At 45.4% G+C, this 25,724-nt stretch overlaps 1 pseudogene; it reads right to left on the reverse strand.

Annotated features, from left to right (window-relative positions):
• Window positions 1-24,918, reverse strand: part of LOC119434617 (lysine-specific demethylase 8-like) — a 33,118-nt pseudogene extending 8,200 nt beyond the window's left edge.
• Window positions 24,919-25,724: the final 806 nt, after the last annotated feature.

Genomic DNA, 25,724 nt, shown 5'->3' on the forward strand with positions numbered 1-25,724 from the left:
AACGTCCTTTTTTTTTCCAGACACTTACAATCTCAGTGTTTTCCTACAAGCAGAGTCCGCATAGTCTGTGTCTTTCTGTTGGAGAGGTGGCCAAAATTCAAGCTTTTGCGTGACGGTCTATCTAGCAGGAAATTGTGGTAAGGAATGCCTACACTGGTGTTGTGTGGCATAGCACACCTTATAAAAGTGCAATGCATTTCAACATCCTGAATACAACAGCAACCGTCACACCACTCCCACAATGAAACTCGCTGAACCAAGTCACCATTTCACAGAGCAGCACACTTGAGGACCCACTAATACACCCATCCATTCATCTGCACAAAGGCAGCCACTTTTCAACACGCACTAACTGCAAAATAAGAAAGAAATTACGCTATGATGCAAAGAAAAGTTAGCCGAAGCACATAAAATACAGTTTAATGTAGCAATGTATATAACGCGAAATTACTCTACCTGTGGGGTTTAGGTGATGTGACAGTGCACGGTTTGATGAACACTTTTCACCGTAAAGCAACATCAAATGTCATCAAAATATAATTCCTTGTTTACAAAATAAAAGCATGCTCATTTACGTCTATGTAACACCCAATCTTCTCATTCCCACCACATTTCAAAGACATGTTTGGAGCGGTAGACAGCCCTTTAAGACAGCCACTTGGAATTAATACAGCCCACACAACCAAAACCAACAGGCACCGCTTTCCTGACATTCTTGCAAAGCGGAACACACACAGAGAGGGCTATTTTGTTAGCTTGTCATGAAACATTCTGGCAACAGGTTAGAAGCAATGGGACGGTTCTCTCACTTGTGCTAGAATATGTTTTTTGGGTCATGATGCAATGGAGAAACAGTGCCTTCAGGACCAAACCAAAGATTATGTCAGGCTCCTATCTTTTCGAAAGGCAGCAGTAAGGTTGGTAGGTATGTCATTTAGCAGTCTGGAATCTGAAATAATAAAAGCTAAATGAAGGCAATAATGAGATAACTTGCCCATGCCAACCACTGAATGAAGACTCAGAAGGAGGACTGCAGGCAATAGCAACGTCAAGTAGTATACTCATGGAATGAAAACACGCCAATATAGGATAACTAATGTGAAAACTTCGCTTCCACCATCCCAGTTTGGTGAAATAAGTGTAATTTTGGGTTTACAACTTTTACCAGTTCGCATCACCTTTAGTGATCACCATCTTAGCGACATGACATGGGCACTCGCGAATAACTGTAATATGGGGTGTCAGTTAAAAAGTTCCCTGTCAATGCGATTCATTCAGTGGTACAGTACCAGATGTCCCAGCAACTTAAGTAATTTTTGAAGACAATGCAGCAGAGATAAGAGCACTTTTTTTTGGCACAAGCATCACTGCAGCAGTGGACACGGGATTTGGTACATTATTAATAAGATCTTGATGGCAATCACTAATTAACATTCAGCAATAACTTTGCACACATCTTTGTAATTATGGAGTGAAGTGCTAAAGATATGTCCATTCTGTGGGAATGCTGACACTGCCCCAGTTTCAAGATTGCACCTCCAAAGTGCCACAAAAATCTGTATGCTCATGCCATTTTCTCACGAAGTTTTATTCTATGATGCTAGACCAAAACTAGACAGGCCCAATGCATTTCGTGGCAACAAAACTTAAAAATCTATTGAGCTGGTAGTCAGAGGTACAGAAGGACCACCACACATGAGATCAATTAGCACGGCAGAAGCACATGAACATCAATGGCCATTATAAGAAATGCTCATGTAATAAAGAGATACACTTCAGGAAAATATTAATTCGTACATTTGAAGCCAAAAGTGACAAGGAAGGAAGGATATGAATCCCAGGAAGCTTAAGGGAAATTAAAGGAGTACTGACACCAAATTGTTACAGCTCTGGTTTTTGGCACCTAATCAGTAGCTATTGACCCAGTAATCATGGTAAAAATCTCATTTGCCCCAGGGTGCGACGATTGCTTTCTTATTCGTATGTTATGACCAGTTGCAGTTCGATTTCAAGAGCACTTGGTGCCTCGTACGTAAGAGGCGTGCTTGGAACAGCGATGATCACATGATCGCTGCGAGCACACCTGTGACGCACACTGGCACACCACCTACCATGCCATCTGTGCTCCTGTGCATTGCTACATCATCGTAATGCTTCACTGTGCAGAATCCCTACGCAGTATGATCCTGAATTAGAAGTTTTAGCGTGTCTGCAAACTTCTCACAGTTCGTGTTTAACGGGTAACCAGAGAGGTTTGTGGCAGGAACAATGCGGGTAGCCCATCTTATGATGCAGTGTCCGACCAGAGAGCACGCAGAACTAATACTGCAACTTGCACATTCTATCTAACTTCTGGTGTGAAGCGTTAATAGCGACATAATCGTTGACGTACCATACCTTTATGATAATTTGTTTCCACAATAACACTGATGCGACCAAAAAAATTTTCGAATGCATTTTAGTTCGACAAATCATCACAAGATGTTGCCATTGCTTTGCTACTGCTGACCATGACTCCCTACAACCTGGTAATCCATAAATGGAAGAAGTTTGCACATACGCTTTCATGTGTGGAGTACAAGACACTCAGTGCTTCTGAAACGTCTTCCGAACTGCGAGACCAATGTGTCACAATAAGCAGGTTTAACTGTACAAGAAGAAAGGTATTACCATGTGGTGACACTAATGAGCAAAGTCATTTCAGAGGAATGTAAGAACTTGATAATCATACCTCATGGAACAGCTGATGCTGAGCCATGTAGCCTACACCTACATCTGGGCCCTACAAAAGAAGTTAAATAAATACATGCAATTAGTGCAAAAATTACAAGCCAAGATTTGTTCTTTGTCATACTGCATGCCAGCCAATGCTACACTGACTTCCCGTTGCAAAAAAAATATCAGCTGGACTACTAGACAAATCGTTGTCTGAACAGAAACACTGCATAAAAACTATGATTTTTAATATCCTTGAAATATCAGTGGTCACATATCCTGAACGACTGCTGCTGAAAAGAGGTGTGCAAACTTCTGCCTTGGCCATCACATCACTAGCGCTTTATATACAGTTTACCTTGTGGGGTCTCACACGTGCTCTTGGGACAAAGGAACGACAACACAGTGTGCAAACAATCAAAAGGGCATTTATTGAACCTTTCATACACTGATACACCACTAGCCGAATTACTACCAATAGAACATTCACATGGGCGCGCGACAAATCAAGGAAGTCCGACTCACCACGACCGATAGCGAGCGAATATGTTCGGCCCATGCTGTGACACCATCGCCTAGTCGTTCACGTGTACGGTCACGCGAATGGTGGAGCATTCGAACGATCCAGTTCCGTCAATACCGGTGTCCTGCTCTTAGCATCGCGAGACGGTCCCGAAGTGGGCCGGCGCACGCGCGAAGCGTTCGTCCGTGTTGGTCCGATCCCCCGCCAAAGAGGAAGCGCCTTTGACCTTTTTCTCCTAAGTCACCCCGCCGTTCGGTGGCGTTAGCATCGCGACACTCGCACACATCTCTCACAATGTCCGCAACCACCACGACCACCGCCGCACTTAGCCACGCGGTGAAGACAGGAGATGCGCGAAAGTCGCGCATCCCCACATCCCCCAACCTTAAATCACTACACATACTCCGGCGAAACATGTCACACGGTCTATCAACGCGCGCGTCGCGAACAAAATTTAGTACATGCGACAGTGGTCGCGCCGAGGAAATGTCACACGTTATCCACAACATGCGAGCCGACATTGTCTCTGGGGTTCACGCTGGCATCCGTTGGTCACAGCACCACCTCTGCAGATTCGATGGCACGACTCCAGCGGACTCCGGAAACGGCGACGCAAGAAGTCCGGCAAGTGCAAGCGTCGCTCGCGCCGACGCGCCCTGCTGACGAGAGCCGCAGTAGCCGTTGGTGACTGCCGGCTCTTTTCCCAGCCGCCGAGCGTTGCAAGCCGGACGTAGGCAGCCGCCGAAGTCACTGCGCCGAACTGGCTACAGGCATCTCCATTGCCAGGGGTGGCTCGTTCATAGGCGGGGCAGAAGCGCAGACGATGTACAGGTGACAGCAAACCAGGGGTAAGTCCGCTCACGCTGCGTACACTCAACGCACTCGACAAACACTAAAGTAGTGCAAGGGAGAGGAATTCGGCATACGCATCGCCCACGTGGTACGATGTTCAATTCGGCTAGCAAAATTTCGGGCGGCATTTCAGATGCTAAGTTCACGTGAACAAAGTATTTCTTGAGTCGAATGAGAATTTCAATTCGTGCGAGGCGAACTAATGAGGGAAGCAATGTGCAACACCTCAACACCACGGTCCACCAGGTGTGTCCCTCAACGTGCAACAGGCGGCTTTGTAAAGCCTTAGGCCTAATGCATCGCTACTTTGACAACAACCGGCATCAAAAAAAAAAAACATCAGCCAAAATGGGAACAACAGGCAGCGGCGAGGAGACGTTAGCTCTGTAAGGTGGTCCTACCCCGCTCGGTGCACACAGCATCTGAGTTGACGGCGCCCACCGTCCCAGACGGTGTCGGAGCGCCCTGCCAGGCCGCAATAACAGTCAGCCCGTAGCGGCACCCGTGGCCGCGGCCACCCGCTCCCTGAGCCGCGACTTCCGAAGTCAAAGATATAGAAGAAGCTATTTACATAAGAAATTCGGACCACCCACGAGGCTTCCGTACTCACTCGCTTCAGGCTTGCCAATGCTCTGCGGGCGCTAGGCCTCGCTCTCCAGGATGCAGACCACGTGGCTCTCGTACCGACAAGTGTACTTCAACAAAACACTCGCGAAAAAGGCTTAGCATGTTGAAAAGTTCAAACACGCTACAGCGACCGTCGCCTCGCTCAAGAAAGCACGCCGCCGACACTAGCGATCAAAATCCGCTAGGACTACGCTTCGGTTGAAACAAAGGTTGTCTCGAACCGAGCAAAACTGGTAAAATTGTCGTCCGATGCCCCAAGAGGTCCACGTTGGGCAGCCAGATGTGGGGTCCACACGTGCTCTTGGGACAAAGGAACGACAACACAGTAGTGCAAACAATCAAAAGGGCATTTATTGCACCTTTCATACACTGATACACACTAGCCGAATTAATACCAATAGAACATTCACATGGGCGTGCAACAAATCAAAGAAGTCCGACTCACCGCGACCCGATAGCGAGCGCATATGTTCGCCCCATGCTGTGACACCAGCCTAGTCATTCACGTGTACGGTCACGCGAACGGTGGCGCGTTAGAACGATCCGTGTTCGTCCATACCGGTGTCCTGCTCTTAGCCTCGCGAGATGGTCCCGCGAAGCGGGCCGGCGCACGTGCGAAGCGTTCGTGCGTGTTGGTCGCCGATCCCCACCAAAGAGGAAGCGCCTTTACCTTTTTCTCCCAAGTCACCCCGCCGTTCGGTGGCATTAGCATCGCGACACTCTCGCAATGCGCCGCAACCACCACGACCGCCGCCGGCACTTAGCCACGCGGTGAAGCCGGATTACAGGAGACGCGCGAGAGTCGCGCATCCCCACAACTTTGAAGCTGATTTGTCCAATAACACTGTGGCAATTCCTGTTGGCCTCACTCAAAATGCTGTTAACACGCCAACGCCTAAATAAAAGCGCAAAAATTTGTTGCTTGTGCTGTATTGTATATCTGTCAGGAGAACAATCAAAAATGTATATAAAAAAAGCATGAAAGGGGACAGGAAGGATATTCTCTGCATGCAGGTGGCATCGTAACAATTATAAAGCTGGATTTGACAAAGTGCAGGATAAAGCTATGGTACTATACAGGGTGATCATTTTAAGTTTTATGGAATTTAAAAAAATACTAATTCTAGTCCTTGAACTGAATTTTCAGAGAGGCAGACATTACTTGCATGAGAAATCGAAACACATATCCAACTAATTCACATAAGTCTGCAAATTATCTTTTGAGTCAATTACTTTAATCGCAATTTACGAATTGTAGCCGGTGAGTTTGCAAGGGTATCCACATGGAATGATTTTCCAGAATGATGCCAGTTTGGAGATATGCGCCATCAAACTTGCCCTAAATATGCACTGTTGGTCCTGGTTTGGACACAATTTCCTGGTTTACATGCTCACACAAAAAGAAAAAAAAAGTTCCTCATTTCACTGCAGTTAATATGTTACTGAATAATTTAATTTCGCAAGAAGCATGTTCTACATTTTGCAAATTTTCAGCTGCAAATTTTCACCTGTATAACAAGAGAAAAAACACTTACAGATGAGAACAAAAAGCCTCAGTGCTCGCAACACGGAGAGCCAGGTACGGATTGTCAGTAAGACATCCGCAAACAATTTCTGGAGCGCTATGAGCACTATAATCCTGCAGTAATAACACGCACTCTGCTTCCCCTTCTAATGGCACATTACTGCCAGATATCGAACCAAGGAGCCCTGCAGTGTTACCAGCCTGGTCACCACATCAAGATCAAGAGAGGCTTTGTCCGCCAGAACAACCTAAATACCTTGGCAGTAATCAACCAAATCAAAGGTAAATATCTCAGAAACCTTCAGTTTGCAGATGACATTGTCCTGTTAAACAACACTGGGATAAATTGCAACAAATGATTGAAAACCTTAACCGAGAAAGTGTAAAAGTGGGGTTGAAGATGAATATGCAGGTGACAAAGGTAATGCTCAATAGCCTGGCTAGGGAACAATTCATGATTGCCGTCAGCCTCTAGAGACTGTAGAGAAGTATGTTTATCTTGGTCAATTACTCACAGGGGACCCTGATCATGAGACGGAAATTTACAGAATAGTAAAATGGTTGGAGTGCATACGGCAGGCATTACCAAATATTGACTGGGAGCTTACCCTGTCGTTGAACAGAAAAGTGTACAATCATTGCATTCTACCGTTGCTAACATACGGGGCAGAAACTTGGAGGTTAAAACAAAGAAGCTTAAGAACAAGTTAAGGACCGCGCATAGAGCCATAGAACGAAAAAATGTTACAGAAATTCCGAGAACTGTCTACTAATGCATAAGCATTGTTTGGCTCATCTGTTACTTGCTTTTGCTTACTTGCTTTTTCCTAACTTATGCATGTCTACCCATCGCTTTTCCGGTGCCAAAGAATGCTTACGCTTTTGTGTCAGCTTTTCTATCCTGCTTAGACCAGATCATAAGTTCCAAACACAATTCCATTCTAAAACAATCACAGGATACAATCTTCTTTATTGCTACGTCGTACAACATTATTTTGTGAATCAGACAAGCTGCATTTCTTCTGTGGAAGCTGGGAACCTACTTCTCCGCTTTGAATGTCTCGCTGTTCCTGGTCGCCATAGCTAGTCGTTCTACATCTCCGTCATCCTCTTTCTTTCTTTTCTGTGCTGATTCGAGTACACAGTATTTCCTTTTATTTATTTCATATGACTTGTGAGGAAGAAGATCGGCACGCTGAACAGCCCCGTTGCCATCGTGTGGCTCGTACCCAGTTCACTCTCTGGCTACGCCCTACCTGCTGGTGCTGCGTTTCTCGCTGCCGCTCTACAACCCAAATAAACCCCTTTACAATTGGTGGAGGTGCGGGGTTGCTGGTACATCAAGTTTTGACCTATCTCCGGAATGCTGGTCTCCAGCTTAACTTGAAGAAGTGCCTATTGCAGCTAGAAAACTGACTATACTAGGCCACGTTGTCTCCAAAGAAGGCATTCTTCCCGACCCTGCTAAACTTCATGCCGTATCCGAATTCCGAAGCCCACTAACATGAAAGCACTACGCAGCTTCATTGGACTATGCTCCTATTTTCGACGATTCGTTCGCAATTTCGCTACTGTGATCGCACCCTCAACCAACTTCTCCAAGGCGACAATGCACTTTCTAATTGGTCGGAAGCCTCTGAGAAAGCGTTTACCACTCTTCGCCGCCTATTTACGTCTCCACCAATCTTGCGCATTTTGACCCAAGCATACATACAGAACTTCACACTGACGCCAGTGGTGTAGGCCTTGGTGCGTGCTCGCACAACGTAGAACACTAATGCCGAATGCGAAGTCGCTTATGCCAGTCGTGCCCTTACAAAAACCTGAGGTCAATTACACAGTAACCGAAAAGAGTGCTTGCCATGATGGGCCTTCAAAATTTCGCCCATATCTCTACGGTCGACCCTTTGACGTGGTGACGGATCATCACGCTCTTTGCTGGTTATCTACCTCAAAGACCTCGGGTCGCCTCGCTCGGTGGGCCCTCCGCCTCCAGGAACAATATCCGTGTCATCAATCGCTCTGGACGCAGACACTCTGATGCCGATGCCCTCCCTCGCGCTTCCCAGTTACTTCAGACGCCAGTACTCCTACCGACAGAATGATCTCCCCACTTTGACATCATGGACATGGCCTCGGAGCAATGAAAAGACCCATGGATCGTCAGATATTCAATATTTTGTCCAACCCTCCGGCGGCTTCGGCAACTCGAGCGTTACGCCGACAGGCCCAGCATTTCGCCCATCCGCGACGACTTTTATACCGCCGCAACTACCACAATGACGGCCGCACACGGCTCTTAGTCGTGCCCCGCCACCATCGAAACAATTTATCTCCTCTTTTCACTCCGACCCCCAGTGTGGTCACGGCGGAGTGTCGAAGACTACACACGGCTTCGCCTACGCTACTATTGGCGCAACATGTACACCTTCATCCGCAAATACGTACGCTTGCATTGCCTGCCAGCGATGCAAATGTGTCGACCGCACTCTCCAGCCACTTCCCTGCCCAGCTCACCCCATTTGACCGTGTCGGCATTGATTTAACGGGCCTCTTCCATCTACGGCGTTGGCAACCGATGGATGGTCGTCGCCGTAGATCATTTGACACGATAGCTGAAACCGCCGCCTTACCTGCCGCATCAGCAAAAGACGTCGCCTCGTTCATTCTACAAACTTTGTTCTCCGCCATGGCGCACCTCGTTAACTGCGAGCGATCGGGTCGCGTATTCCTCTCGGACGCTGCTGCAGTCATCCTATCAGAATGCCAAATTATTCACTGACAACTACCACTTATCACCACACAGACGAATGGCTTAACTGAACGATTCACAGAACTCTTGGTGACATGCTATCAATGCATGTGGCGTCAGACCATTCCAACTGGGATGCTGTACTTCCCTTTGTCACATACGCATATAACACTGCCTTCCAAGCCACTACCGGGTTCTCACCATTCTTTCTGCTTTACGGCCGTCAGCCCTCCAGCACCATTGATTCGGTTTCCTTACCGGCCGGACCCTGCCGACTGCTCACCTGTTGCTACAGTCGCTCAGCATGCCGAGAAATGCCGACAACTTGCCGTTCATTGACGTCTGCTCAACAGTGTCACCAAAAACAGCGCCATGACCTCAAACCACTCCTCACCCTTTCGCCATCGACTCCCTCGTGTGGCTTTGGGTCCTGCCTATTGCTGCTCCTGTCTTTCGTCAAAGCTTCCCAAGTACCACGGGCCCTACCGCATGGTTGCACAAACATCACCAGTTAATTACGTGGTTGAACCCGTGTCGCCATTTTCCGATCTCTGTTTGTCGCGGCGAGAGACTGTACACATTGACCGGCTCAAGCCGTACTACGATCCACTGCACTCTCCCTAGGTCCCCCCCCAGGATGGCTACTCTTCCATACCGGGGGGTGATTGTGGAAGAAGATCGGCACACTGAACAGCCCCGTTGCCATCGTGTGGCTATACCCAGTTCGCTCTCTGGCTACGCCCTACCTGCTGGTGCTGCGTTTCTCGCTGCCGCTCTGACCCAAATAAACCCCCTTTACAGATTTCCTTCTATGTTACGACATGAGCATAGTGACCATCACCGCTTTTTTCCTTTTTTTTTTTTTTAGGGCAACCAGTCATTCCACTATTATCACATCTACCAATCAGCTAGTATTCCATTATTTTTTATACTCTGCAATCCCAAGCAGGCTTCCTTGCATGCACACCAATGTGGGAAAGTAAGCTTTCAAGGGGGCATGATGAGAACGGTTTTCTTTTCTCATTTTTTTTTACTTTCCATTTCTTCCTCATCTAAAGCTACCAATCATCTACATTTAAACTATTATAACATTAATGTCTTCACATTTCCAATTATGAATTAATTCTGCAAATAATGGGTGTGACACTTTCTGCGTTACGGAAGATTTTGCTGGGGTACTCGCCAAAGATGCTTACGCATTAAAATGTAGGCGTAACATTTAGAGAAAGGAAGGAGCGGTGTGGGTCAGAGAGCAAATGGGGATAGTCTCTATTCGAGTTGACATAAAGAGAAAAAATGGGGCTGAGCAGGCCATACAATGCGAAGGGTAGATAACCGGTGGACCATTAGAGTTATAGAATGGGCGCCAAGGGGAGGGAAGCCAGTTGAGCAAGGCAGAAAATTAGGTGGGGTGATGAAATTAAGAAATTTGCGCACAGTTGAATCAGCTAGTGCAAGATCGATTGGAGATTGATGGGAGAGGCCTTCGTCCTGCTGTGGTCCTAAATATGGCTGATAATGACGAAACAACCAAAATGTAAAGAAAATGCGAAGAGACAGCACTAGCAATCTTGGGTTGCCTACATCAGCTGTCAATGAAGCATACTGTAACCAAGTGTTGATGCAGCAGCAATGAGCTGAGCCCACCAACACCAAGGTTGCATTTGCAGAGTTCATTGCAATGAATGAGAATGTCATCACGAGCAATCCACAAAATGTGATGAAAAGTGGTGGAAATGCAAGGGGGAACATTCTGGAAACAATGCTGACAAGGAATAAAGTGACCCCAGCAGCTACTTTCCAAATTCCACTGCCCTATTGGAAGTGATGCTTTATTCTACATTAATATAGTAGCAATGTGGAGAGGACTTATAAAAGGCCATATTTCTTGTCAAAGAGTCATGAGTTAACAGAAGTGACTAACATTTTGAGCGAGAGAAGACACTGCTGAATGTCTATGTACTCGATCCTTGGTCATTTTTTATCAGTGAGCTTGAAGTTTTTTTTTTTTTTTTTCAAATGGCATGAACAATATAGGGGGCATGGCACTTCAGTGACGGTCAAGGAGAAAGGTCACTAAGCGCTTTAGTCCCTATAACTGTATCAACCAACAAGCTTAAAGTTGTACTAGCGGCATCAACAATTATAGGGGCCATGGCACTTCAGTGACGTAGTCAAGGAAGGAAGGTCACTGAAGCGCATAGTCCCTATAACTGTATCAAACAACAAGCTTAAAGTTGGTACTACTCGGCATCAAGATTCGGCAGTACTCCTTTTCAAAGAGGAAAAAATGCAAGTGATATCACCCAATAATGTATAATACTAATAAAACATCTGACATTATAATAATTGGCAAAATTAATGCACTGGTTTTTGCTGGAGAAAGATTCAGCTAGAAAAGCTTTCAGCTCTCAGTGTGGCCATTTTCCTTTGAAACCTGCCTCAAAATCTGCTTCTAAACTTGCTTTGCAAACCATCCATCATGCCTGACAGGGAAACGACTATTCTGTGCTGGTGGTTCGATGTAAGCAGTAATCAAAGTGCGGCAAATCACTGTTACAGCAGGTTACAACAGCCACAGTGGATACAAGAGCTGGAGGCATGGTAACTGTCACTTCCAGCTAAGAAGAAAAAAAAAAGTTTGTTTCAAGTGAAAGACCTGTCGAGATTGACAACCAAGGACAAAGTAGCTTAGTATCTATCCATAATGCTAAGGCTAAGTAGTGCCCACCAGCAGGGATGTTAATCATGACTTGCATGAGCATCATCTAACAAAGGTAAGCACTTGGGACCAAGCTCAATCTCTCATCCTCGCTACTCAGATGCAGTTAGGAAACACAGTAATGCGCCCATTCTGAGGCCAAATGGCAGCAATGACAGAGTGAAGGCGAAGTACAATTGAGCACACACCGCTTGTGGTTGCATCATCAGGGTTGAAGGACAATCGCTACACGACTTGCACGACTGCAGTAGCCAAGGCTGACTATGTTGCATTTAAATATGCCTTTTAGAGAGAGATTACGTATTTACTGCTTTAAACTATCAGTGAACAAAAGACTAGAAATTCTTAATGTCTCCATTAGAAACCCACTCGCAGTAAGTCACTGTGTACAAATCACGTGAACAGTAACTGTGTCAGGGAAAAAGGCCGCTGCTCCACATTTAGGAGTGGAAGGAAAGGAAAACACGAAAAAAATCAGCGCCCTTCCACTTGTGAAGATGGTCAAACAGCGAAGCTGTGTTAGCCGCCTGCCACGTAGGCCGGTTGCAATGGGAGCGAGCGTCCGAGCCGTAGTTGCATTCGCGGCCGTTGGCTCGCCTGAATGGTGATACATGCAGGGGATGGGACGCGTCGGCGTCCACGGGCGACAGCGTCCCTAGCACATTTCTCAAGCTTTTTCTATGACGTTCCCAGACAAGAGTTCTTGACCAAAGCTCGTATCTACAACCAACACTAACGCGAACTCCTTCACCCCACTCCTCTGTTGACCTACTTTTTTCCTACACCGCCATGGTTGGAGCACCTAACGCTCTCCCCCTCCAACACGAGTATTGGACAGCGCGACTTACATCAACCACCCTCCCCGTTCTAGTTTTCATCTGCACCCTTCACACATTCTCACAGGGGGAAAGGGGTCACTCTAACCCCTTTCCCCCTGTTGAGCTTCTTTTTCGCAGTCCCACTAGGTCACGTGGCCATTTTAGCAAGTCCAACAACGACGATACAGAGTTTATAAACAGCTTCGCTATAAAAACGACCCTCACCAGTGAAGAGTACCAATAATGTGGTATCATTCAGTCAGTTGAAATAATTTGACCATTACAGCCAGCTGCTACGATACTGTTCTACTTACAAGTTCTACTTCAATACCTGCCGTCAGCTTGGGTTTAGCAATGCTTAGTCAATTTTTTTTTCCCAATGAAAATGCCATGCTTGCACAAACTCCTCTGCACTTTCACAAACTGCTGCATTCTAAAGGTACCCTATAGGGAAACATTCGAGCTTACCTTCTCTTTAAGAATGTAGGTGCGGACACAAAGATGCCAGTGTCATGAGCTTTTGCGACCAGTCCTCGTCAGTGTACTTGCTCCCCAGCTCCACAGGCACAGTGCGGCCACCTGCAATAGTCAAGGTACCTTATGCTAAAAAAGAGAGAAAAGAAAAAAACAGGTAGGAAAGGGCTTAGTGAAGCCTCTGACCAGTACAAGAGTTTTTAGTACCTGGAATTCGAAAGCAAGTTCGAAAATCACAGGTTTTGATTGTAGTGTTGAATTCTGATTTGGGATGACAGAGTCACAACTCAAATAAGAGCTGAAGCACCATTCAATATTATATGTCATCACTACACCACTCAAATTTATCGATGTTGACTGTAAAACACCATCGATGTTGATTAAAGAAAACTGAGGAAGTTGCTGCAAGGAAGCAGGAAGGAAGGAAGGAAGCTGCAAGGAAGCAAGGAAATAATGACAGCCTGAAGCCATTGTGTACAGCAAGGAGTTGCAAAGATCGTAGTAAATTAGAGCATAAAACAGCAAAAGAAGCTATTCACAGGAGCAGCAATGATGGTGCATTAACTCTCTCTTCGAAAAAATGTGCCAAGGTTTTTTTTTTCTTTTTTTTAAGATCTGGCACACGGTTTACCAAATGCCCAGCCATTACTGTTGGCGTAAACAGTCATTTGTAAATGTTCCCGAATTAGTGCTGCTATTTTTACAGTATTGCAGATGTGTTATCTACTAATTACCTCCATGGTCGTTGACAATGCAGGCCAGTAGTCCATCCTTTGGTTATAATCACAGGCTTCTCCGCATTTAAATATGTTTTCATAAAATGTTCCACAGATGGGCAAGCAAGCCGACTCAAAGGAAACTTAAGGTGATCGAGTGAGGTTCCTTGCACTCTATGGAGAGAGGGGAAAGAATTCTGTAAACTACTGGCCCATGAAGCGTGTTAAAAGGCACGGTAGACGTAATAAAATGGGATATTTTTACAAGTCAATGCAGCATGTAGGCTTTAAGTAAAACAAAAGAATAAACCTGCAGGATTTTTCAATCACCAAAGGCTATGAAGTTTTCAACTAATCTAAACTGGTAGGTAAACTCATGGCACAACATGACATTTTCATGGCACCTAAAGCAATAATGTTGCCTGTTTACTAAAACGCTACGCAGGTTGCTATGTTCAAGGCTAGCTTAAACGTGGTGCTTCCGTACATGCTGAATGTGGGACATGTCCTTAAATTAAAGGGAAACTAAAGGCAAATATTAAGTCAAGCTAAAGTGATAGATTAGTGCTCGAGAATCTCTAAGGCGTCAATATTATAGTGAACAGAGCCTTACTAATTGAGAAATTGATGTAAATGCAGGACACGATTAGAGACGCCCCGGGACATTCAGTACTTGCTCGATGACGAAGGCACTCCTCATTTGAATTCTGTCACTAGTACTGAACCACTCATTATAAAAACATTATTGTATTGCATTATAAGACGAAAAAAGAATGCTACTTGTCCAGTTCGATTTCATTTTTAGAAAAAGAACTCATTGGCATACCCTTGACAATGATGAGGGTGGTCGAAAGATTTCATTCTCACTCAACTCTGCATGCCTGCGCTTTCGCGTTTCAGTAGTTTCATAATCACGTAGTGCTGCGCTGGTTTGCTGGCTCGCGGAACCGCACAAACTGCAAGTAGCAGAGAATTCCACTTCCATGTGATGTTGCGGGATGCCCGAATGGTCCACGCCACTTGACCAAAAGCAGCTCACCGCTGTGTCTCGGCTCGGTTTCTCCATGGCTGCAAGCTTTTGTTTTGTGCAAAACACCGTAACGCCGTCTGTCGGGCGCCATTTTACTCCCGACGGCAGCAAAGGGCGGTGATGGTGTATGCAACGTCAACACTCCCTGGTTGGGTGGCGGGAGATTTGAATTGCGATAAAGGTATACGAGTCTTTTCTTGGCACAAAAAGCATTGCGAGGTTTCTGGAAAGCTATTTAAACAGTCCATGTCGACTAAGTATTTGCCTTTAGGGTCCCTTTAAAGTGATCACTGTAACAAGAATACCCAATGTCTTATTTTTCGTATACACACACACACTAAGGCCAAAGGCACAGAGGAGAGTAATAAAATCAAAACTCAAGGGATGCCAAAATATGCAATTCCTGGCTGTATCATAAAACAGTTTGATCATCCCAAAAAAAAACTATGTAAGCAGGACACATTCCACTTGACAGATTTACCGGGGACAGAGCAATCATTTTTCACGATAGTACAGGTATCCTAGCTAATGTTACCAAGATGTTAAAAAAAACTGGTACAATATACGATTACGAGACTTAGTGTCGCTCATAAGTCCTCTTCTGCCACCAGGATAATTTTTGTGTACATACTTATTATCTGGATAACTGAGATTAGGTAAACAAGTTTTTTATTTTTTATTAAGTGCATGACTTCCAATGGTAAAGCTGTTATTGCATCCTAAAACATTACATTCAGTCATTTTCAGGTGCTATGTCATGTGTGGTCTTTTTTTTTTTCCGCACTTTACACATAGCACAAAATACTAAAAGTATAGTGTGATAACGTACCCTCACACTATGGCACCAGTGGTCAAAAAGTGATTTTCAAGGAACTAATTATTGCCCGACTCAGCCACCGCCTGGAAGTGGTAAGCCGTTGTCTGGCCTTGGCTTCCACTGATCACAAGCTGCGTGTTCCGCATGACCTACACAATGAAGGAGTTCCTAAGTTGGGCATGAGTGGAGCTAGTTTCTTTAAACACTTTAAGACCACTGGTTTCGCAGCACGTGTGTGTGTAATCATGCTGAACTTTTTTTTATTTTACACGGTGCAAGGAGCACTGAAAAAATTACTGAAGACATAGCGTGCTGACTGTAACTGAATGGATGTTTCATGATGCATAACAGCTTTTCCATCAGATGGCACACATTCTATTATTTTTAATAAGTATCTTCTTAATTAGCTACATATTTAGTACACCAAAATTATCTTGGTGCAGAAGAAAACTAAAAAGAAAAACACTGGGGGTGTGTGAACAGTAATTTTAGAGACCGAATCGAATACAAATAGTGCCAGAAGCGAATCAATATCGAATAAAAAAAAAGTCATTGTTCAAATATAAAATGATGTCATATCCTAGCATTCATAATGTTAATAAGTTTTGTCATAACAGTGCACATTAGGAATTTTTTTTAAAGTCCGAATTGAGCATTTAAACAAACATCTTCGACTACTCTTCCTACAGACTGGCTATCTACACGTGTCGCCATCCCGAAAAAAAGGCGACAAAATCCTAGTGACCATATCGTCGCATCATAACTTCATCATGTTGCAGTTAATCGAACATATTATAGCGAATGAAATAACAAATTCCTGAGTGAATACAATGTAATTTCTCCTCACCAGCATGGTTTCTAAAAGGTTTCTCTACTGTGACACAATTAACGACAATTATTCATACTTTGCTAGTGCTTTTGACAAGTCAAGCCAAATTGACGTAACATTTTTATACTTTAAGGAAGCATTTGACCTTGTTCCTCACCTTGTTCCTCACAGTGACCTTGTTCCTCACAGAAAAACCGGCAGTCGATAGACCTTCCAACCTATATTATTAACTGGGTGGCAGTTATCGGTCTAATCGCAAGCAGTTTGTTTCAATTGAACATTACTCTTCTAACGAACTTTCAGTAACCTCTGGAGTACCTCAAGGTAGTGTGCTAGGACCTTTACTATTTCTAATATACATAACGATATCACTAACAAAATTTCTCATTCTGTTCAAGTTAGACAATTTGCTGACGATTGTGTGTTGTTTAACAAGGTTACTTGCCACGAAGATCAATTAATGCTTAACTCGATCTTCATAACATTCTTTCCTGGTGCAGTCGGTGGGGCATGGAATTCAACATGGAAAAAACTGTTTACATGTCCATAACAAAAAAATAAAATGTTGTGTCTATAACCTCGGCTATGAACCGCTGACCAAAGTCAGCCATATAAATATCTTGAAATCACAATAACCAGTGACCTCAGCTGGAATAGTCACATTTATAACGCATGTAACTCATCTTTCAGGAAACTTTGTCTCCTCAGGCACAAACTAAAGCACGCTCCCTCTGGTACTAGATTACTGGCTTACACTTCACTCATCCGACCGAAACAAGAATATGCATGCATTGTGTGGGATCCCTATAAGAAAACTAACATTAACGCTTTAGAGATGATCCAACGTAAAGCTGTCAGGTTTATTTTTTCTAAATTTAGAATAAGTGACCCTCCTACTAGCCTAATGAATCAACATAATATTCAAATGCTACAGCTATGTAGGAAAGTACAAAGACTGAAATTTCTCCTTTTGCTAAAAAACAACTTTTTGTCCCTTCACCCAGAGGCTTTTGTTGAACCACTTACAGCGCGTCGAACACGGCATCGTCACGCTGATTCTACCTTATAACAAACAAACTAACCTCTAAGTTTTCCTTCTTCCCGCACACTATAACAGAACAGAACAGCCTGCCATTATCACAACCGATAAGCACTGATTCTATTGAACGCATGTGTCCTTAATGTTAATGATATTGCTATGTGGACAAGCCTTGTTACTTTTTTTTTTTACATGTGAGTTTTGTTTGATAGATTCCACATCTTCCTTATTCTATTATTTTCAGTATTTTGCAACGTTCACTCATTCATCAACTTCTGGTACTTGTTGATTTTTTTTTCTTTTTTCCTCTCTCGAGAATGGGTTGCAATTGCTCATATATACATATTGCCTTAATTCCTGATGCCTTAAACTCTGTCTGATACTGTTCTAATGTTTGTCAAGTTGTATTCCTTCAGTGTACCTTATATTATCTTATTTAGTCTTCGCTTAAAATTTTTTTTTTCTGATCATTGCATATGTTGCATTGCTTTTGTATTTCTTTTTCATGTGTGTATGTATACAGGGTGTCCCAGCTAAAAGTAGCCAATGTTTTAAAAATGACGGAGTGTGCTAGGAGGCTCAAACCAACTCAGTGGTGTTAAGGATGGCATGTCCTAGTCTGCAGTATTTTTTTTTGCGAAGTCAATTAATTAGTACAAATTAATTTCTTAATTTTTTAAATATTGACTTCACCAAGAAAGTGCCAATACGAAAGTTGTAGATCACATTTAAAAATGGCCGATGAAATGTTTGCAACTAAGTACCATTGATGGAGCTTCTTTTAATTGCCTTTAAAGAAAGCCCGCGAAATACAAAAACAACCACGTGATAGCGCCACTATTTCAACACTCCCAGATGATCAAACAAGAAACGAAATCCACATATCTGTAGAGCGGTTCCGGGACGGGCTTCGCATTTCAGGTGGCCGCAAGGTACGCACCAGCAACTCCTTGTAAGATATGATCGCGAACGAAAAGAAGATGACAATTGCATTTTCCTTCCCAATTAAACAGCTCTGCGGTCAACATTTACTCAAGCCTGAGCTTCTTTTCTTTTTTCTTGCCTTGTGTTCAGGCTTCATTTCACAAAGGGAGCGAATGATATGTTTATGCCACATCACGTCGAAACAACACACCTTCATCCCCGCCGCTCGCTCTGTGCACCCAATCGTGTCAGGGCACGCGAGTGAGTCTCGAAAGAAGCATGCAAACAATGTCCTTTACTGATCTGGGGGCACTGAATTAGTGGCACGATTAAAGCCCCCGAAAAACAAATAAAGTAGCGCCATTCGTGTCAATGTGCAGGCACCTCCTCTCATGTGCATTCTGTAGATTGTAAACTAAGTTAGTTGAGGTGCAAAGTCCGTCGAGAGTGGTGCTTGGCTGGAAAGATGGGCTCGTGCAATTATCCCGCTAGGGCACAGCAGGGCGGTGCAGTTCGCAGCAGTGTATTGGAAGAGGTTCGAGAGAAGGAAAAAATGCGAAAAGGTAACATTGAGTACGGCAATGAAATGTATGTAGAAACAAGGTGCGTGATGCGTCGTGCCTGAAAGTGTAAAAATATGCGGTATTCAATCAGTCAATAAACCAAAGTGCTCACATTGTGTTTAGATACATGACATAAAGCCCGTGAAAAAGAAAGGTATTTTCTTAGGCTCTTTAAACTGAGAAGTTTCTGCCGATGGTGCGGTTACGACTTGTTCACTATTTTAGGGGTACACCGTGTCATGAAGTACGTGATAGAAGATTTAAGTCCAGAAAACGCTTGTACTGGGAAAAACCATCCCTGCAAGCAAGCAGGGCTGGACGCGAGTGCGTTTGCATGCAAACGCGCTCAGCGTTGACGCTACTGAAGGCAGCGCCACTGCACTGGAAACGGACATCCGGGTAAGTACGGCGGCACTGAGAAATCATACGGTTTGAAATGTGACGCACTGTTTTTAGAAGGTCGAGAAAGTGCCACCTTGAGTGTCCGATAATTTCTTTTTTTTCCTTGTTTACTTGGTCGGGGCATGCCGTCTTCCTTAGTTTTGTTGACCGCATCTGAATCTGTTTGCACGGTGACTCTGCGCGTTTTGGACTGCCTACCTGCTGCACTAGTGGTACCATGGGCACCGGAGATGCAGCTCTCGTGCTAGCGAACGCGCGCCAGTCAAGCCCGGACGCGCCCGGTCGTGCTCAAGGCTCTCGCGTTTGTAGTTTCCTTGTGGACATCCTAGAGGCGCTGCTGCAGCTGCCAGGAGGAGGCAGAGGCGAAGGGCGCAGTTGGCACTACTTTATATTTTTCCAGGGGCTTTAGGCACGATCACGTGGTTGTTTTTGTATTTCGCGGGCTTTCTTTAAAGGCAACAAGAAGCTCCATCAACGGTACTTAGTTGCAAACACTTCAGTCGGGCATTTTTAAATGTGATCTACAACTTTAGTATTGGCACTATCTTGGTGAAGCCAATATTTAAAAAGTTAGGCAATTAATTTATACTAATTAATGGACTTTGCAAAACACAAAAATACTACAGACTAGGACACGCAATCCTCAACACCACTGAGTTGGTTTGAGCCTCCTAGCACACTTCGTTGTTTTTAATACATTGACTACTTTTAGCTGCAACACCCTGTGTACATATATATATATAGATATATATATATATATATATATATATATATATATATATATATATATATATATAGAAATATTTATGTATTCTGCCCCTCCTGCTTGGGCCCCCATTTGGGCCTGCAGTATTGTATAAATAAATAAAAATAAATATGTGAATTTTGCCTAGTGGTGCAGCTTCACAGCACCAAAATTTTGCTAGAGGTGCAGCTTCTTGGCAGCACACACCGTGCTGCCAAGAAGCCGCACTTCTGGAACTTCTCATTCGTGTTATTTCAAGCAGATGTGCCGCTAAGGCAGCACTGCACGCAAGTCCTCCATGTAATGAGCTTCCTTTAATTAAAACAAATTTTCGGGCCCCTTCGAGTTCGAATTATCAAGAATCCGCTGTACTAGGTGTTTTAAGGTGCATTGCGCAAACAAGTGTCCGTGTAGCCTGCAGTTAGTGGCGCCTTTCCACTCATTAATTCTGTCATCAGACCGGATCGGATCTCGCCCGTGTTCGTTTAGTAAAAGGGAGAGCTGAACTTTGCAATCGGGAACGGCCATGTGACCTTTTGGCATAGATCTTGGTGCATGAAAAAAGCTGATTGGCACACTGATAAGCATTTTGGGCACAGTTTCAAATGTACATTTATACAGTATATGGTCTTAATATTAACTGAAATGAACAATAAGTACAGCTGAGCCAGCTTTATGTGCTGACCGCATCTGCGGTCAACATTTACTCAAGCTGAGCTTCTCTTTTTTTCTTGCCTTGTGCGTTCAGGCTGCAGCATTTCGGATAAAATTACTAGTTTCATTAAGTTTTAATAAAATCGCTTTTCATGTGTGTAATCGTAGAATAAAGCTACTTCCACCATTTCAACTGGAAAAGGTGTTTGGGTGTTCACTATGCTTCATGCAAGCAAGAAAAAAAAAATATCTGGTTGGCTGCATAGGGGCTAAAGCTGCAGTGGGGTACATGAGACATCTTGTGCATGCTGCTGGAGGTGTATGGGCAGTAGGGTACAGAAATGATGTAACCAAATACGCAAGTGACATTTATTATTCATGCTTACGAAGCTTACATGCACCACAGATAGATCACCACACCCTATAGAATGTGCGCATGTAAGCCACAGTTACAGTTCGGACGTAGTCTTTACTTTCGAAGTGCAAAATCTCTCCTGCATAACTGTGCGTCAAATGATCTGAAAGCTGTTTATATTACAACCATGGTATCTGCTCTTCCGATCGTGCAGGGTTTCAAGAAAGGTCATTACTAATTGTGATTTATGCGCCATGATTCAGTGCACAAATTACAAGAAACTTTAAAGTGGCACCCTCAACTCTGCCAAAATGTACACAGGACATTATCGAAGGGTTCTTGTTTTATCTGACAGCCTCCTCGAGCAAGCTCTGTGCCACAATAGTACGAGGAAATAACTGCTGCATTAACTGCCCAAACACAACACCCACAGCAGCAGTACATTGAAATCTCCACTTAAAGGGCCCCTAAACCACCTCAGATATTTTTTGAAGATTTCAAGTAAACACGTGCATCGAGTTCAGAATGCCATTACGATCAACGATGCCAAATGCTGCAGCGCTACGCACCGCAGGCGCGCCACAAAAAAAAAAAAAGAAAAAACAATGCCGTCCACTCTCCTGGCCTTTCCGATATCCCAAGCGGTCGTCACGATGTCACCAGGGTGCATCTGGTGATGTCAACGGCGGTGACGATGTCCATTGGTCGAACAAGAAACTACGACTTCCAGTTAGTCTGGTAGCAGGTACGCGCGCTCCCTGCTCTTCGTCATGTTGCTCGCTTGTGTGCACTTGCAAATCGGTAATTACAGCCCTCAACGAAAGTGCCAAATCACTCACATTTAACACAGTCGTGCTTAGCAGTCTGATTAGCTGCGCCAACAGAGTCCAACGGTGTTAGCCTTTCTATACGTGGCGCAACACAGGGTCCATAGCGGCACGCTTCGCATGAGCACGGGCCGGCATGCAGCAACAGTGGGTAGCCGAGAAGCGTTGCGTCGCGGCTAAGGCCCGTCCACGTTACCGGCACGGTAACTTGCCGCACACCGTTTGCCAATCGCGGGAGCCGTTCGACGGCGGTTTTGCTTGTGAACAACGAGATTTTCTTGCAGTAGAGAGATGAGACCGGGACCCATTTGTGCGGCAGCCTTACCACCGCTTATCACTCGAAGGCGCCGATATCGTCGCTAGGCCTTTTCCGGTTCACTTTAAAGCTAAAGCGGACAGCGCTTCGGAATGAATTACCGACGCTCACAAGCAGCAATATTTTCTTTGTTATCACTCATCGCAATAATTGTACACAAAGAAGAAAATACACTGATATTAACGGCGCCGTCGGCTGCGATGCGAGCACAGCCGAGCCCGTCGTCTTCCGTCGGTAGCCGTGCACTGCAGCTGAGCTCGACAAGTATCGGAGCTCTCGTTCATGTTTAACATTTGACAGTGGATATCGTTTTTCATAAAATGTACAATTTATATATCGCTTTATCTAGCAGAAATTATTTCGCTTGGAACAGAAGCTCCAGCCGATGTTTTTCGTGCCGGTGACAGAGGCGCGCAGCTTCGCAGTCATCGATTGTGCGTGATCGTGCTGCGGGCTGCGCGCTGGCCGAACTGCCATCTACATTGGACACCTCTAGCGTAGACGTTCTACGGCACTGGAGGCCGTTTGCCGTCGGTATATTTGTCGCTGGCGTGGACGTGCCTTAACTGGAAGTGGACAGTATTTTAAAAAGCGTGTTGACAATGACGTATGTCATGTGACATTTGGAGGAGCACTCGGCAAGGAGGAGAGACCAGCCGACGAGGAGAGTGGAGAAGGAAAGAGCGAAACAAGCGGATCGTGTTTCGATCATCAAACGCATGTAGCTCCGCTATTACGGCACCATTTCGAAAAAACTGTCGCGGCTACGTGTTCGTTGTAGACTCATGCATAACTGCAACACCACAACTAAATTTCAACCTCTGGGTGGTTTAGGGGCCCTTTAAGAGAAATGCAACATAAGAGAGAAACAGCAAATGAAGGACTGATGGCATTGGCCATAGCTGTGGCTATGCCAAACATCACCATCATCACTGATGATGATGATGATGATGATCGAGCTTTAGGTTTCGGCATCAGTTCATTAGGTAGGCAGCATGAAGATAATGAGGCTTTCATTCTTGTTGACACGTGTACTTGTTTATCTTTTATCGGTGACGCTTTTCACCGGCTAAGAAATGTTAAACGATATCGCTCGGCGCAGGATGCGCCTGCATGTATTGGAAGTGTGTAGTTTCTTGGACTGTGCGCCTATTACAGTCGCTTCGTCAAGGACTTTGACGGATCGCCGAGCCGCTGACGTACCTCACGAAAGCCGACGTCGAGTTCAAGTGGGAGACGCCGCAAGTCGAAGCATTTGAAGAACTGAAGCGACGCCTGCAATTACCGCCAATACTTGCACATTTCGACGAAAACGCCGATACCGAAGTCCACACCGACGCAAGCAGCGTAGGACTCGGCGCCGTGCTTGTGCAGGGACTGACGGATAGAGGGTTGTAAGTTACGCTAGCCAGTCGCTGTAGAAGGCGGAAGCAAATTATTCCACAAGAGAAAAGGAGTGCCTCGCCATCAACAGGGCTACATCAAGGTTTCGCCCTGCCTCTATGACAGGCCCTTCAAAGTTGGGAGCGACCACCACGCCTTCTTTGGCTAGCTAACTGCAGGATCCTTCAGGTCGCCTCGCACGAAGAGTTGAGGCTTCAAGCATTCGACAACATCGTTGTTTACAAGTCCGGGCGAAAGCACTCTGATGCCGGCTGCTTGCCTCGCGCCCCCTGTCACAGAACAACCAGGATGACGACACTTTCTTGGGACCCATCAGTGCCGACGAATTCGCCGAACAAAACAGCGAGCCGACCCGGCACTAAGGAGCCTTGCAGACCACCTGGAAGGCAAGACCATCATTGTGCCGAAGCTATTCATGAGAGGATTGGCATCGTTTTTCTTGCAAAATGACATTCCCCTAAAGAAGAACTTCTCGCCACTCCAAAACAAACTACGTCCTCGTGGTACCCTCAGCATTGCGTCTAGAGGTTCTGCAAGCTTTCCATGGCGACTCAACGGCTGGACACCCGAATTTTCCCGAACGCTCGCGAGGATACAAGAAAAATACTACTGGCCTTGCCTCACTGCCGACGTTGCCCATTACGTAAGGACATGCCGAGACTGTCAGCGATGCAAAACACCGCCGACAAGGCCAGCCGGACTTCCACAGCAGATCAAACCACCTCGCCGACCGTTCCAGCAGATCAAGATGGACTTATTGGGCCTTTCTCGGCATCGACGTCCGGGATTAAATGGATCGTCGTATCTACGGACTACCTCACCCGACTACTGCCGAAACAAAAGCCTTGCCAAAGGCAGTGCCGCCGAGGTAGCCAGATTCTTCGTTGAGAACATTCTCCTACATCACCGTGCCCCAGTAATCCTCATCACCGACAAAGGTACGGCCTTTACGGCAGATCTAACTCGAAGCCATCCTGCGATACAGCCAGACAAGCCATTGCCGGACCACCGCCTACCACCCCAGACGAATGGCCTCACCGAGCGCCTAAATAAGATTATTGCCGACATGCTGGCAATGTACATCGACGTCGAACATAAGACCCCATGTCTTATGTTCCAGGAGCAGCAGCATAGGTTGGCCATGAGAAGGCAATAAAAATAGCTACCTTTTCAAGAAGTGCAGGAGAAATCAGCTGTGGCAATTCCTTATGCACTCGAATGGCAAGCTTCGTTAGTATATTGCACATTACAGGAGCACCCATAATAAGACCCATGTCACAGGTGTTCATCCTTCCGTACGGACCTTTGCATACAACACGGCCGTGCAAGAAACGACACATGGCGCTGTCAACCTGGTCTACGGAAGGAACCAGCAACAATGCTTGACGCCATGCTACCGAACGTCACCGATGAAGACACTCTTGAAGTTGCCACCTACTTGCAGCGCGCTGAAGAAGGTCGACAGCTCGCCGCCTGCGCATCAAGAACAGCAGAGGACAGATAGCCAACACTACAGTCTTCAACGACACTACGTCGAGTACTAGCCGGCGATCGTGTTTGGGTCTGGACTTCGATATGCCGACGAGGATAGAGGAGAAAACTGTTACGACGATTTCGGACCCTATAAGATCATCCGACGTATTGGCGCACTGGACTATGAGGTTGGGCCAGATGGCATTTCGCAATCACAGCGGCGTGCGCATGACCTGAAGTCATCCACGTGGTGCATCTTGCACCTTTCTACGCCCGCTGACGAACTTAGGGACTTGTTGCTCTGTTGTTTTTCTTTATTACGCATGGTTTTGTTTTGCTTTCGTGTTTGCAGCATCCGGACGATGTTTTTTAAGGGGAGGGTATTGACACGTGTACTTGTTTATCTTTCACCGGTGACCGCTTTTCACCGGCTAACAAATGTTAAACGTTATTGCTCGGCGCAGGACGCGCCTGCATGTATCGGAAGTTTCTAGAACGTTATCGATGCTTCTATCAATTGTCTGTTGTCACCGACGCTTATGTAATCTGATTGTATGTGCGACGCGAATTGTCTAGTACTTCCTGCAAGATAAGCGGGCACCAGAGATTACTCTGGAACCTT

Source organism: Dermacentor silvarum, unplaced genomic scaffold, assembly GCF_013339745.2.
Source record: "Dermacentor silvarum isolate Dsil-2018 unplaced genomic scaffold, BIME_Dsil_1.4 Seq13608, whole genome shotgun sequence".
NCBI lineage: Eukaryota > Metazoa > Arthropoda > Arachnida > Ixodida > Ixodidae > Dermacentor > Dermacentor silvarum.